At 37.7% G+C, this 16304-nt stretch overlaps 1 pseudogene; it reads left to right on the top strand.

The window, feature by feature from the left end:
* The first annotated feature begins 13694 nt into the window (after window positions 1–13694).
* On the top strand, window positions 13695–14631 carry LOC109558745 (olfactory receptor 6C2-like; annotated as a pseudogene).
* The last annotated feature ends 1673 nt before the right edge of the window (window positions 14632–16304 follow it).

Below are 16304 nucleotides of genomic sequence, written 5' to 3'. Positions count from 1 at the left end.
ATCTTTTTCCAGCCCTTCACTTTCAGTCTGTATGTGTCCCCTGTTTTGAGGTGGGTCTCTTGTAGACAACATATATAGGGGTCTTGTTTTTGCATCCATTCAGCCAGTCTTTGTCTTTTGGTTGGGGCATTCAACCCATTTACGTTTAAGGTAATCACTGATAAGTATGATCCCATTGCCATTTACTTTATTGTTTTGGGTTCGAGTTTATACACCGTTTTTGTGTTTCCTGTCTAGAGAATATCCTTTAGTATTTGTTGAGAGCTGGTTTGGTGGTGCTGAATTCTCTCAGCTTTTGCTTGTCTGAGAAGCTTTTGATTTCTCCTTCATATTTGAATGAGATCCTTGCTGGGTACAATAATCTGGGCTGTAGGTTATTTTCTTTCATCACTTTAAGTATGTCTTGCCATTCCCTCCTGGCTTGAAGAGTTTCTATTGAAAGATCAGCTGTTATCCTTATGGGAATTCTCTTGTGTGTTATTTGTTGTTTTTCCCTTGCTGCTTTTAATATTTGTTCTTTGTGTTTGATCTTTGTTAATTTTTTATTTATTTATTTTAAATTTATTTATTTTAATTGGAGGCTAAACCAATACATTTTATTTATTTTTAAATTGGAGTACAAATGCTTTACAATGTTGTATTAGTTTCTGTTTTACAACAACGTGAATTGACTGAACTGAACTGAACTGATACATATATCCCCTTCCCCTGAGCCTCCATCCCACCCCACTAGGCCATCAAAGAGCACGGAGTTGAGCTCCCTGTACTGTACAGCAGCTTCCCAGTAGCTGTCTATTTACCACACTTTGCTGTTGTTTACTTGCTCAGTCATGTCCGGCTCTTTACAACCCCATGGACTGCAGTATGCCTGGCTTCCCGGACCTTCAGTATCTCTGAGAGTTTGCTCAAACTCATGTCCATTGAGTTGGTACAGCAACATGAATCTGCCACGGTGTACATGTGTTCCCAGTCCTGAACCCCCCTCCCACCTCCTTCTCCATGCCATCCTTCTGGGTCATCCCAGTGATGTATGACAAAACCAATACAATATTGTAAAGTAAAATAATATTAATAATAAAATTTTTTTAAAAAAGAAAAAGACAAAAAAAAAAAAAAAAAAAACCCAAAAACCTCAGATCCTGGTATCCAGTCTCATCACTTCATGGCAAATAGATGGGAAAAAAGTGGAAGCAGTGACAAATTATTTTCTTGGGCTCCAGAATCACTGTGGATGGTGACTGCAGCCATGAAATTAAAAGATGCTTGCTCCTTGGAAGAAAAGCCATGATGAATCTAGACAGCATATTAAAAAGCTGATCTTTGTTAATTTGATTAATATGTGTCTTGGGGTGTTTCACCTTGGGTTTATCCTGTTTGGGACTCTCTGGGTTTCTTGGACTTAGGTGATTATTTTCTTCCCCATTTTAGGGAAGTTTTCAACTATTATCTCTTCTAGTATTTTCTCATGGTCTTTCTTTTTGTCTTCTTTTTCTGGGACCCCTATGATTCAAGTGTTGTAGTGTTTAATATTGTCCTGGAGGTCTCTGAGATTGTCCTCATTTCTTTTAATTCGTTTTTATTTTATCCTCTCTGATTCATTTATTTCTTCCATTCTATCTTCTAATTCACTAACCCTATCTTCTGCCTCTGTTATTCTATTTGTTGCCTCCAGAGTGTTTTAATTTCATTTATTGCATTATTCATTATATATTGACTCTCTTTTATTTCTTCTAGATCCTTGTTAAACCTTTCTTGCATCTTCTCAATCTTTGTCTCCAGGCTATTTAACTGTGATTCCATTTTGATTTCAAGATTTTGGATCAATTTCACTATCATTATTCGGAATTCTTTATCAGGTAGATTCCCTATCTCTTTCTCTTTTGTTTGGTTTGGTGGGCACTTATCCTGTTCCTTTATCTGCTGTGTCTTCCTCTGTCTCTTCATCTTGTTTAAATTGCTGAGTTTTGGGTGTCCTTTCTGTATTCTGGCAGTTTGTGGCGTTCTCTTTATTGTGGCATTTCCTCGCTCTGTGTGGGTTTGTACAGGTGGCTTGTCAAGGTTTCTTGGTTAGGGAAGCTTGTGTCGGTGTTCTGGTGGGTGGAGCTGTATTTCTTCTCTCTGGAGTGCAATGAAATGTCCAGTAATGGGTTATCGATGTCTATCGTTTTGGGCTGCCTGTATCTTGGAGCTCAGGACTGTTCCTTGCTGCTGGAGAATTTGCTTGGTATGTCTTGCCCTGGAACTTGTTGGCCCTTGTGTGGTGCTTGGTTTCAGTGCAGGTATGGAGGCATTTGATAAGCTCCTGTCAATTAATGTTCCTTGGAGTCAGGAGCTCCCTGGAGTGAGGGTTTGGACTTAAGCCTCCTGCTTCCAGTTATTGGTCTCATTTTCACAGTAGTTTCAAAGCTTCTCCTTCTATACAGCACCATTGATAAAACATCTACGTTAAAGATGAAAAGTTTCTCTACCGTGAGGGTCACCCAGAGAGGTTTACAGCGTTATATGGAGAAGAGAAGAGGGAGGAGGGAGTTAGAGGTGACCCGAATGAGATGAGGTGGAATCAACAGAGGAGAGAGTGGGCTATTCAGTAATCTCTTCCTTATGTGCACCCCACAACTGGACCGCTCAGAGTTGTTCACAGAGTTATAGAGAAAAGAGAAGAAGGAGAAAGTTGACAGAGGTGGCCAGGAGGATAAAAGGGGGGAATGAAAAGGAGGGAGACAGATCCAGCCAGTAATCAGTTCCCTAAGTGTTCTCCACCGTCTGGAACACACAAAAATTCACAGAGTTGGGTAGAGTAGAGAGGGGTTAGGGAGGAGACACAGGTGACCTGGTGGAGAAAAAGGAGAGTCCAAAGGGAGAGAGAGCAGTTAAGCCAGTAATCTCGCTCCCTAGTGAAAAATGGGTCCTGAAGATTGGGTTCTTAAAGGTACAAAATTGGTAACAAATACATAAAAGCAAAAATTAAAAATCTAGAGTAGAGTTTGGAATTTCAAAAATACGATGTAAAAGAAAAGAAGAAGGAAAAGAAAGAGAGAAAAAACGAACAAACAAAAACAAACAAGGTCGCGAAAATTATAAAGAAAATATAGGTACAAAATTGATAACTACTACCAAAAAGCAAAAGTTAAAAATCTAGAGTATATTTTGGAATTTCAAAAATACAATGTTAAAAACAGAAGAAGAAAAAGAAAGAGAGAAAAAAAAAAAAACAAAACAAGAACAAAGTCGCATAAATTATAAAAAAAAAAATACAGGTACAAAATTGATAACAAATACCAAAAAGCATAAATTAAAAATCTAGAGTAGAGTTTGGAATTTCAGATATACAATGTTATTTAAAAGAAGAAGAGAAAGAAACAGAGAAAAACAAAAAGAAAAAAGAAAAAAGGGTCACAGAAATTATTAAAAAAAAAAAAAAAAAAACTATAGGTACATAATTGATAACAAATACCAAAAAGCTAAAATTAAAAATTTAGAGTAGAGTTTGGAATTTCAAAAATACAATGTTAAAGAAAAGAAGGAAAAAAAAAGGTCAAAAAAATTATAAAAATATATATATATGAAGTTTGCTTTAAAAAAATAGCATCTTTTTTTTTTGCAAAGTAATCGGTTATAAAAGTGAAAATTAAAGGAATAATAGAGGACTTAAATTTTTTTTAAATTAAAAAAAATAATAAAAAAAAAAAGAAAGAATGAATGATCGTACAAATAGTAAAAATATATCTAGGACTTTCTCCAGTTTTGTTGTGAGTATTGTGGGTTCAGTTCATTTTTGGCTAGTTCCTTGGTCCGACTTATATTTCTCAAGATCTATAGGGCCCTTCCTATGCAGTTGGTAGTAACCACAGGGTTTTAATATGCCTGTAGCTTCCAAGGCGGTACCCTCTGTTATAGCTGCTTCTGTTTGCTGGTCTCCTCAGTGTCTGGTTTCCACCCTGACACAAAGGGGACGGTGGAGGACACTTTTTTTTTTTTTTTTTTTTTAAGGCTCACTTGTTCAGTCCCGCTGAGGGGAGGTAGGGACGGATGCTGCAAACAAATAACACTGGCATGTGCTCGCAGTGCCTCAGCCACACTGGGTCTGCTCCCCGTTCACGGTGCCTGTAGCCTCTCTGCCCACACTGCTCAGGCTCTAGGTTGTTCCAACGGGAACTATCCATGGCCAGCCCTGGGCTGCCTGCACTTCCCAGGTCCAAGCCGCTCAGGTTCAGGCACTTGGGTAGCCCTCAGAGGCGCAGGCTCTCAGTTGGGCCTGCGTTTTGTGCCCTTCCCAGATCCGAGCAGCTCAGGTGATGAGTTGTTTGGCGCGCATGATTGCTGTGACTTATCGCCTCCCCGCCGCTCCGTTATCTAGGTGTGCACCGGCACACCTTCTCAGGCAGATGTTGACTGTCCAGACCCCCAAGAAGTTTTAGTTAGCAAAGAAGCCTGCTTACAGTTTTATAGATAATGTCTCTCTGGGGCTGCGATTGTCCCCTTCTGGCTCTGGCTGCCTATCACCGGAGGGGTATGGCCTGCCACCAGCTATCCCTGTTCAGTCCTTTGTTCCGTGCGCGGGCCTGGCGGTGTCTTAGGTTAGGGCTGGCTTTTCGCGTGGTAGATATCCCACAGTCTGGTTTGCTAGCCCAAATTATTTCACTCAGATAGCGCTCGGGGTATTCAGGCCAGATCCTTGCGATGCAGCCCGCGCCGCGCCTCCCTGCCCAGCCCCCGCTTGCTAATGGCGGATGCAGGAGTCTGCGCTGCTTCTCCGCTGGGGGAGTTACCGTAGGGCTCGCAGTGTGCGGGTTTTAATTGTTTATTTATTTTTCCTCCCTGTTATGTTGCCCTCTGTGGTTCCAAGGCTCAGCACAGATTCAGCAGTGAGAAGGTTTCCTGGTGTTTGGAAACTTCTCTCTTTTTAAGACTCCCTTCCTGGGATGGAACTCCGTCCCTCCCTCTTTTGTCTCTTTTTTTGTCTTTTATATTTTTTCCTACCTCCTTTCGAAGACTTGGGTTGCTTTTCTGGGTGCCTGATGTCCTTTGCCAATATTCAGAAGTTGTTTTGTGGAATTTACTCAGCGTTTAAATGCTCTTTTGATGAATTTGTTGGGGAGAAAGTGTTCTCACCATCCTACTCCTCTGCCATCTTAGCTCCTCCCATCTGGATGGCATCACTGATTCAGTGGAAATGAGTTTGAGCAAACTCTGCAAGTTAGCAAAGGACATGAAAGCCTGGTGTGCTGCAGTTTATGGGGTCACAAAAAATTGGACACAAACTAGTGACAAAACAACAAAATAAAGCAAACTAAAAATTAAAAAATATAATTATGAATATAAAGTATATGTAAGCATGAATGCAAAAATACTTATTAATTTTAATGAAATAAAATAAGATCATAAATATAGATATAAGAAGACCCTTGAGATACAACCTAAATGTCCACCAATAAATGAATGAATGAAGATATGGTATATATATAGAATGGAATGTTAGCCTTAAAAAAATGAATCATTTCATTTGCAGCAACATGGATGCAATTAGAGATTATGAGAGTAAGTAAAGCAGAAAAGGAATGTCAATACATATGATATCACTTCCATGGTAAATCTAAAATATGACACAAATATACTTATCTGTACATCAGAAACAGACTCACAGACATAGAGAACAGACTTGTAGTTGCTATGAGGGACATTAAGAGGAATGGAGTGGATATTTGGGGTTAGCAGGAACAAATAAGTAGAAATAGAATGTATAAATAATACTATACCACTGTATTACAGAAGAAACTATATTCAATCTCCTGTGAAACAACCACAGTGGAAAGAACATAAAAAATAATATATGTGTATGTATAACTGAAATACTTTGCTATAAAGCAGAAATAAACACAACATTGTAAATCAACTCTACTTCAATTTTTCACAAAGCCCTATGTGATACAAAAACAAAAGAGATATAATGAAGGATCATAAGAGACTACTATCAGCAATTATATGCCAATAAAATGGACAACGTGGAAGAAATGGACAAATTCTTAGAAAAGCACAACTTTCCACAACTGAACCAGGAAGAAATAGAAAATCTTAACACACCCATCACAAGCACGGAAATTGAAACTGTAATCAGAAATCTTCCAGCAAACAAAAGCCCAGGTCCAGACAGCTTCACAGCTGAATTCTACCAAAAATTTAGAGAAGAGCTAACACCTATCCTGCTCAAACTCTTCCAGAAAATTGCAGAGGAAGGTAAACTTCCAAACTCATTCTATGAGGCCACCATCACCCTAATACCAAAACCTGACAAAGATCCCACAAAAAAAGAAAACTATAGGCCAATATCACTGATGAACCTAGATGCAAAAATCCTTAACAAAATTTTAGCAATCAGAATCCAACAACACATTAAAAAGATCATACACCATGACCAAGTGGGCTTTATCCCTGGGATGCAAGGATTCTTCAATATCCGCAAATCAATCAATGTAATACACCACATTAACAAATTGAAAAATAAAAGCCATATGATTATCTCAGTAGATGCAGAGAAAGCCTTTGACAAAATTCAACATCCACTTATGATAAAAAGTCTCCAGAAAGCAGGAATAGAAGGAACATACCTCAATATAATAAAAGCTATATATAACAAACCCACAGCAAACATTATTCTCAATGGTGAAAAATTGAAAGCATTTCTCCTAAGGTCAGGAACAAGACAAGGGTGCCCAATTTGACCACTACTATTCAACATAGTTTTGGAAGTTTTGACCACAGCAATCAGAGCAGAAAAAGAAATAAAAGGAATCCAAATTGGAAAAGAAGATGTAAAACTCTCACTGTTTGCAGATGACATGATCCTCTACATAGAAAACCCTAAAGACTCCACCAGAAAATTACTAGAGCTAATCAATGATTATAGTAAAGTTGCAGGATATAAAATCAACACACAGAAATCCCTTGCATTCCTATACACTAATAATGAGAAATTAGAAAGATAAATAAAGGAAACAATCCCATTCACCATTGCAAAGAAACAAATAAAATACTTAAGAATATATCTACCTAAATAAACAAAAGATTTATATATAGAAAACTATAAAACACTGGTGAAAGAAATCAAAGAGGACACTAATAGATGGAGAAATATACCATGTTCATGGATGGGAAGAATCAATATAGTGAAAATGAGTATACTACCCAAAGCAATCTATAGATTCAATGCAATCCCTATCAAGCAACCACAGTATTTTTCACAGAGCTAGAACAAATAATGTCACAATTTGTATGGAAATACAAAAAACCTCGAATAGCCAAAGCAATCTTGAGAAATAAAAATGAAACTGGAGGAATCAACCTGCCTGACTTCAGGCTCTACTACAAAGCCACAGTCATCAGGACAGGATGGTCCTGGCACAAAGACAGAAACATAAATCAATGGAAAAAAATTAAAAACCCAGAGATAAACCCACGCACCTATGGACACCTTATCTTTAACAAAGGAGGCAAGAATATACAATGGAGAAAAGACAATCTCTTTAACAAGTGGTGCTGGGAAAACTGGTCAACCACTTGTAAAAGAATAAAACTAGAACACTTTCTAACACCATACACAAAAATAAACTCAAAATGGATTAAAAATCTCAATGTAAGACCAGAAACTATAAAACTCCTAGAGGAAACCATAGGCAACACACCCTCCGACATACATCACAGCAGGATCCTCTATGACCCACCTCCCAGAGTGTTGGAAATAAAAGCAAAAATAAACAAATGGGACCTAATTAAAATTAAAAGCTTCTGCACAACAAAGGAAACTATAAGCAAGGTGAAAAGACAGCCTTAAGAATGGGAGAAAATAATAGCAAATGAAGCAACTGACAAAAAACTAATCTCAAATATGTACAAGCAACTCCTGCAGCTCAATTCCAGAAAAATAAATGACCCAATCAAAAAATGGGCCAAAGAACTAAATAGACATTTCTCCAAAGAAGACATACAAATGGCTAACAAAAACATGAAAAGTTGCTCAACATCACTCATTATCCGAGAAATGCAAATCACAACCACAATGAGGTACCATTTCACACCAGTCAGAATTGCTGTGATCCAAAAGTCTACAAGCAATAAATGCTGGAGAGGATGTGGAGAAAAGGGAACCCTCTTACACTGTTGGTGGGAATGCAAACTAGTACAGCCACTATGGAGAACCGTGTGGAGATTCCTTAAAAAACTGGAAATAGAACTGCCATACGCCCCAGAAATCCCATTGCTGAGCATACACACCGAGGAAACCAGAATTGAAAGAGACACGTGTACCCCAATGTTCATTGCAGCACTGTTTATAATAGCCAGGACATGGAAGCAACCTAGATGTCCATCAGCAGATGAATGGATAAGAAAGCTGTGGTACTTATACACAATGGAATATCACTCAGCCATTAAAAAGAATACATTTGAATCAGTGCTAATGAGGTGGGTGAAACTGGAGCCTATTATATAGAGTGAAGTAAACCAGAAAGAAAATCACCAATACAGTATACTAATGCATATATATGGAATTTAAAAGATGGTAACAACAACCCTGTATGCGAGACAGCAAAAGAGACATAGATGTATAGAACAGTCTTTTGGACTCTGTGGGAGAGCGGGGTGGGGGTGGGTCGGAGTATGATTTGGGAGAATGGCATTGAAACATGTATAACATCATTTAAGAAACGAATTGCCAGCCCAGGTTTGATGCAGGATACAGGATGCTTGGGGCTGGTGCACTGAGATGACCCAGAGGGATGGTATGGGGAGGGAGGTGGGAGGGGGGTTCAGCCTTGGGAACATGTGTACACCCATGGTGGATTCATGTTGATGTATGGCAAAACCAATACAATATTGTAAAGTAAAAAAATTAGATATAAATACCTGGGATACATTTCTGAAAATGTTCAATGTAAGTTATCACTTTGCTTTTTCTTTTGATAAAATATTTTTCTCTATTATTATGTGAATATTTATACTGACACTAAATATTAAGTACAGCTTTATAGGATTAATAAATGGATAAATTGTCTGTATCATATTACAAATGCCTAACATACTGTTGAAATAAAATAACACATGGTTGCCTTTTGTCTTGTAATCTGATACTTATTATTGCATACCTGCACTGCTTCTGGTGCTAATGTTACTTACACCTGCCTCTCTGAGGACATTTTCCCCACATCTGCATTTCCTCCTCTATCCCCAAAGTCTACTACACCAGAGATTCATTGATAATGATAAAATAAATCCAAGGACATGTTTGTTTGTTGCACATAATTAAAAATTTGCTCAATATTTTTTTAAGAGAAATTCTCTCAGTTTAGAAATATGTTCTTCTGCCAGAAACAATTGAATATCTATTTTCCCAACTACAGAAAAAGATTCTTTCCTAACCATTTAAACTACTGTTAGCTCTGTAGTTCCAGGGTAAAGACTCCCTGGGCTCAGGGGGAGACAGGCTTTCTCTTGAGAAAATCTTCATCTTGTGTGAGTGGGGGATGACTTAGTGAAACGCTCCAACTATGGAGACCGCTATGAGTTTTGTATGTGCTCCTACGAATGGTCAGAGTCCACCTTCCTCTCTCCATTATAAGGCGTTCCTGGAGGACTTTTTTCACTCTTTGCAACTTTGGGATTCAGCAAACATCTGAGGCTACAAGTATCAGAGATGTGTTTTTTTTTTTTTTTTTTTTTTTTAATTTTCTGTCTATTTTCTGAACTCTAGAATGATGCTTTCTTCTGAGCAATGTATGTATACCAGCATAACTTATATGATTTGTCACTTTAAAATTATGTGAAAGGTTTCAACAACCACTTATGAAGTGTGGCTTCACAGTATGAGTGGCAAGTACAAGACAGTCATTGATTAGCTGCTTTCATGTATGAATATGATGAAGATCATCTGAATGCAGTGGATATTAGAGGGACACTCCCATGTGTTCTCTGCCATAACTTCATCCTCATTTGAAATAAAAATTGTATATAAAATAGGTGACCTATATCTCTATTAAGTGACTCATTTGCTTATGCTTTATAACTCAATGACCCCTTCCTCTAAAAGTCTTTCACATTTTAATGAAAACTCAATTTTAACATCTCTATCTGTATCATGAGTGTTGTTAATATGACATGAATGAATGACTGAATAGAAATATGAATGACTGAAAAAAAAAGTGGCATTTTTGGACAAAAAGATTAATCTCTTTCCTCAGGACACACAGGCTTCCTGAGGTGCTTGGGAGAGTCAGGTACCTGGAGTCATTCTGACAAAACTGAGGGGAGGTGCCTGGGCTACAGACAATTCATTCCTGTCCCACCACTGGAAACTCTATGCTGTCCCTGTGTGACCTTTAACCTGGTATTGAGGTGGGGAGGCTAACTTTTAGGCAAAACATTCCCTGTACTTCTCTTATTCTGTTTTTCTATATGCACTTTAGGCTAAACAGTGGGACTAGGTACTAAGTGGGAGCTGGTATCTGCCTTTCATAAAGATTAGGAATGGAATATTTTATAGTAACCAAGTGAAACTCCAAATATTCATTTAAGTGAAGCCTCTAAGGGCAAATGCCTTTTGATTCAGCAATGGAAGAAAGTGACAAAGTATCCTGACAATAACTGAGGGATAAGGAATATTTGATTTAGCTGCTATGTAAGTAATGAGAGAGAAGACCAAGTATATAATACATTTGGTCAGATCAAAAGAATTGTAACGACTTTTTTTTTTGGTCTAGGACTAAATATGAAAGGTAGCATTTTTTTGTATTGCCAGGAAACAAAGAATGATTTTAATATTTAAAAGCCCTCATTTTTAAAGTGAAGGAAAATAAACAAGAGAGATTATATATGGTATATATATTAAGAGTGGGCATTTTTTATATCATTTATACCTCAAAAAGTTTAAAACACAAAGGAATCTAATTGACCCCCATGCACAACCCCCATGCACGATTGCATACTTTCATTAAAGAATGTACCGTAAATGGGAATGAAAATTTCACCACATGAGAAAACTGACTTTTTCTGAGTCAGAAGAGTACATATAGAATTCATGGATTTTACAATAAACATATTTATTGAGCTCTTAATAAACTCTGAATAAGGCTAGCTGCTGTGGTATCTCAATAAAGAAAACATTACCCAGTCTCAAACATTACATTCACATATTTACTGGTAAGAAAGAGATAAGCATAGTGAGCTAGAGGGACAAAAAATAGAAGCCAAGATCATACAAGATGAAGTTTCAAGAAAGTGTTTCATAGCAACTGACACTAAGCTGAAACTTGATAAACCTACAAGTATCAGTATCAGGCTAGTGAAGGGAAAAACAGGAGTGGGAAGCTGGTAATGAACAGAGATGTATCAGGATACAGACTCCTCTCAAACTGGCAGAGATATTGTTTCAGTTTGTGGAAAGTGAATGCCCCACTCTGGTGGAAGCACTCTGAAGAGCTGTTCCACAGGTAACATTCCTTTCTGAACATGGACATCTTCATCACATGAGTGTACTATCAGTGGGTCAAAAACTGCATGCACTAGTAGCTGAAGCCATAATTTTGGCTTTTAAGTATACACAGAATCCACGCAATTGAGGTACTGCTGATTAACATTAAACCCTAAATGTAACTGCCAACTTTTATTTCAAATGGTATCTTATATACGCATAGATATGATAAAATGGATATCACCACAAAAATACAGCTGAAGCGGCAGAAGGGACTGGAGGAGAAGACATGTATACCATACAAATAATTCATGTGACCATATGCCCCAGCATACTGCCAGAGGTAAAGTGCTCAGCAACTGCCGTTTACTGTTTTGGTTTTCTATCTTTTTTATTTCTAAAATTTGGTAAACTTTTAATTATAATATAATTTTGTACTCATACAAGTGTAGAAAAAATAGTGAACTGTACCCAAATAACCTTCAACCAGCTCTCCCAAAATGTAAATTCCTAATAATCACAATGGAATTATTAACACTAAGGAATTAACACTGTATACTAATAATTAGTAATTAAATATTAATAATACTAGCACTAATAATTAAAAGAGAGATTTAAGGACAGATGGATCCAAGTCGTGGCCAGGTCAGGGGACAGGGATACACAGTGTCACCACCGCCACAGCAGATCCCTCGCGCGCTCTTGGCTCCCCCTGCCGACCGAGTCGCACACTGGCTCCTGGCTCGCTATCCTGGCACATCAGACTGAGCATGCGCGGTGCAGCCAACCTCATCACCAATCCCCAGTGGCGCTGGGAGGAGTGCACTTGTGGCTCTGGCTTGGAGGGTCTGTCTCTCTCTCTCCTTAGTCTCTAAGTCGTGTCCGACTCTTGCAACCCATGGACTGTAACCTGCCAGGCTCCTCTGTCCATGAGATTCTCCAGGCAACAATACTGGAGCGGGTTGCCGTTTCCTTCTCCAGGGGATCTTCCCGACCTAGGAATCTAACCCGAGTTTCCTGCATTGCAGGCAGATTCTTTACCAACTGAGCTATGAGGGAAGTCCTTGGACGGTCACAGAGGAGCAAAAGAATAGCTGGAAAAGAAATAATAATAATAATATAAAATAAATTTAAAATAATTAACTACAGATTTTATTTGGATTTTCCTAGTTTTTGCACTGACATTTTTATGTTGCAGGACGCAATTCAAGTTACTATTTGTTAAGAAAAGGTCATGTGTCCTTGGTCTCCTCCAACCTGTGTCACATACTGTATCCCCTTGTCTTTTGTGACCTTGGAAGCACAAACAATTGAGATTAAACTTTTCAGGTCTTCTTTATTTTCTGCTTATACTAATTTCTTTACCCAATACTGCAGGTGGTTGCTTATGTAGTTCTAGTCGAACACTGTTCTATCGGAGTGAAAATGGAAGAAAAGTCGGGTACTGATTAGAACCTTTAAGATAAATAGGAAAACTGGTAAGTAATGATGTTATTTGGATGGCGATTCTCACACCAAAACAAAATAAAGTGAAATAACATTTTAGTCATTGCAATATCAGCAAACATTGAAATACTCCATGTGTGGCTGATATGCTCTGTATAAATGTCAAATTCAGTCATTTATTTGCATTTAAGAGGAAGCCACTCCTCAAACAGCTTGTGAGTTCATTCAAACTTGGAAATAATGAAGAATTATTAGGACCAAAGAACATTATAATACTCACAAAATCGTATCACATAGACAATGCTTTCTAATTCTATAGACAAATACATTTCAGAGAATATAGGGCAGAATTTAGATGAACTGAAAAACAGAGATCTGAGTGCATGAATGGAGTATAAAAGTATGAACTGTAGTAAATTTATTTCAGAAAAATATGATCTTGAGGATTTATATATGTACATCAAAAGAGCTGCTGCTGCTGCTGCTGCTGCTAAGTCGCTTCAGTCGTGTCCGACTCTGTGCCACCCCATAGATGGAAGCCCACCAGGCTCCCCCGTCCCTGTGATTCTCCAGGCAAGAACACTGGAGTGGGTTGCCATTTCCTTCTCCATCAAAAGAACTGAGAACACCACAATTTTGACCAATCATTATCAAGTTAAAGAAGAAAATGACTATTCATTGCATTGATTGGATTTTTTCCTACCCCATGGCTATAGCCTCATAATTTCATACAAGTTTTTCAGTTCAGTGTCATTGACTTTGTGATGAGTTTGAGAAGTACAAGTCAATGATGAGAAACCATACATCATTGTCTATATTCATACTTCTGGGACTGACAGATGACCCTCCAATGCAGGTTCTGATTTTTACATTTCTGGTTGTCTCCTACTTACTGAGTGTCACTGGGAACCTGACCATCATTATACTCACTTTAATAGATTCTCACCTTAAAACTGCCATGTACTTTTTCCTCAAACATTTCTCCTTTTTAAAAACTTTATTCACTACGATGTGCATTCCCAGATTCTTATACAGCTTATCAACTGGGGACAAGACTATTTCCTACAATGCTTATGTTAGTCAACTGTTTTTTATTTTCCTTTTGGAGGAACAGAATTTTTTCTCCTCACCATCATGTCTTATGACCACTATGTGGCCATCTGCAAACCTTTACATTATTCAACCATCATGAACAGTAGAGTCTGTGTTTGGCTTGTTATCTGTTGTTGGATAGCAGGTTGGCTGGTCATATTTCCACCACTCTGCCTGGGCTTAAACCTGGAATTCTGTGATTCTAATGTCATTGATCATTTTCTCTGTGATGCTTCTGCTATGCTGAAGATCTCTTGTTCAGACACATGGTTCATAGAACAGATGGTTGTTACCCTTGCTGTGTTGATTAACATCATGATATTTCTGTGTGTCGTTATGTCCTACATATACATCATCAATGCCATCCTAAAGTTCCCTTCCTCCCAGCAAAAGATGAACGCCTTTTCTACCTGCTCTTCTCCCTTGTTTGTGGTTTCTATCACCTATGGCAGTTGTATTTTCATCTATGTCAAACCCTCAGCAAAAGATGAAATGGCAATTAATGAGTATGTGTTAGTGCTTATGATTTCAGTTGCCCCCATGTTAAACCCATCTATTTATAGCCTGAGAAACAAACAAGTGAAAGAAGCTTTTACGACTTAATCACAAGAATTTCACTGATCTCAAGAAAGTAAAGATATGTTGAAACTATGTGTAAAATATAAATTTAAAAAGAATAGTGGCCCAGAAGGCCACAATTTTCATTTGTTAGACTAGTACACTAGTCTATTGTCTGTTCATACTAACAGGCTTATACTCTGTTATTATGAAATTTCAGCCCTCAAATCATAATTTCAGTTCTTATTAAAATAAACAAATTGAGGCATATCAATTATTGTTGAAAATAAATTTTCTCCTACATTATATCTCTTATCAAGAGAATATGAAATTAGATTTCCAAGAAAAAGCCCTTGTGTGTGTGTTAAGTCACTTCAGTCATGTCCACTTCTTTGTGACCTATGGACTGTATTCCACCAGACTCCTTTGTCCATGGGATTCTCCAGGCAAAAATACTGGAGTGGGTTGCCTTGCCCACCTCCAGAGGACCTCCTGACCCAGGAATAGAACCCATGTCTCTTTGTCTATCTGCATTAGCAAGTGGGTTATTTACCACTAGCACCACTTGGGAAACCCAAAAAGGTCCTTACCTAAACTCTAACCTGGCTCTGATCAATAAAAGAACTATTAAATCTATTAAATCTTATGTGGAAATATTGAATTCTTGAGCTCATAGGGAAATAATGGAGTAATAGTATCCTTTTTTTTTTCAATGCAAATATACAAAAAGTGTTTAGATCATTACAGTTACTCTCCTCAAGCAGGAATTAAATATTCAAGATAATGATTAATTATTTTGAGCAAAAAAACGAATGAGTTTTAACCCTGGAGAGGAAAAAACATGAGTTTAGATCCCTGGAGATCCACATCGACTTTGGAAAAGGAACTTTAAAGCCCAAATATATAGGTTTAGATTCATTGTATTATCTCTAAAGTGAAGAGCACAGCCTCTACATTAACTTATCACCCAGGTGGCAGTGATCTGAAAATCTGCTGAGATAATAAAACCATCCATATGGTTCAAATTTGGAAAAGAGTGTATCTAGCTGTATATTGTCACCCTGCTTATTAAACTTCTATGTAGTGTACATCATGCGAAATGCCAGGCTGGATGACTCATAGGATGGAATCAAGACTGCCAAGAGAAATATCAATAACTTCCGATATGCAGATGACACCACCCTTATGGCAGAAAGTAAAGAGGAACTAAAGATATAAACAGCCTCTTTTTTTTCCCTTTAAAAAACTTTTTATTTTATATTGGAATAGAGTTGATTAACAGTGTTGTGGTAGTTTCAGGTATAACAAAAGTGACTCAGTTATGCATGTACATGTATATACTTCTAGTCAAGTTCTTTTCCTATTTAGGTTGTCACTAAATAGAGCAAAGTCTCCTGTGCTAACAGTAGCAGTAAATTGTCACTAAATTAAACAAAGTTCCCCATGCTAACGGTAGGTCCTTGTTGGTTATCCTTTTTTTTTTTATTAAATTTATTTATTTTAATTGGAGGTTAATTACTTTACAATATTGTCTTGGTTTTGCCATACATCAACATGAATCCACCACGGGTCGTGATGAGGATGAAAGAGAACAGTAAAAAAGCTGGTTTAAAATTCAACATTCAGAACACTCAGTTCATGGCAGCCAATCCCACCACTTCATGGCAAGTAAATGGGGGAATGAAACAGTGACAGGTTTTATTTCCTTGTGCTCCAAAAATAACTGCAAGCTGTGACTGCAGCCATGGAA

This window comes from Bos indicus, chromosome 5, assembly GCF_029378745.1.
Source record: "Bos indicus isolate NIAB-ARS_2022 breed Sahiwal x Tharparkar chromosome 5, NIAB-ARS_B.indTharparkar_mat_pri_1.0, whole genome shotgun sequence".
Lineage (NCBI taxonomy): Eukaryota > Metazoa > Chordata > Mammalia > Artiodactyla > Bovidae > Bos > Bos indicus.
This window is presented reverse-complemented; position numbering and strand designations above follow the sequence as displayed.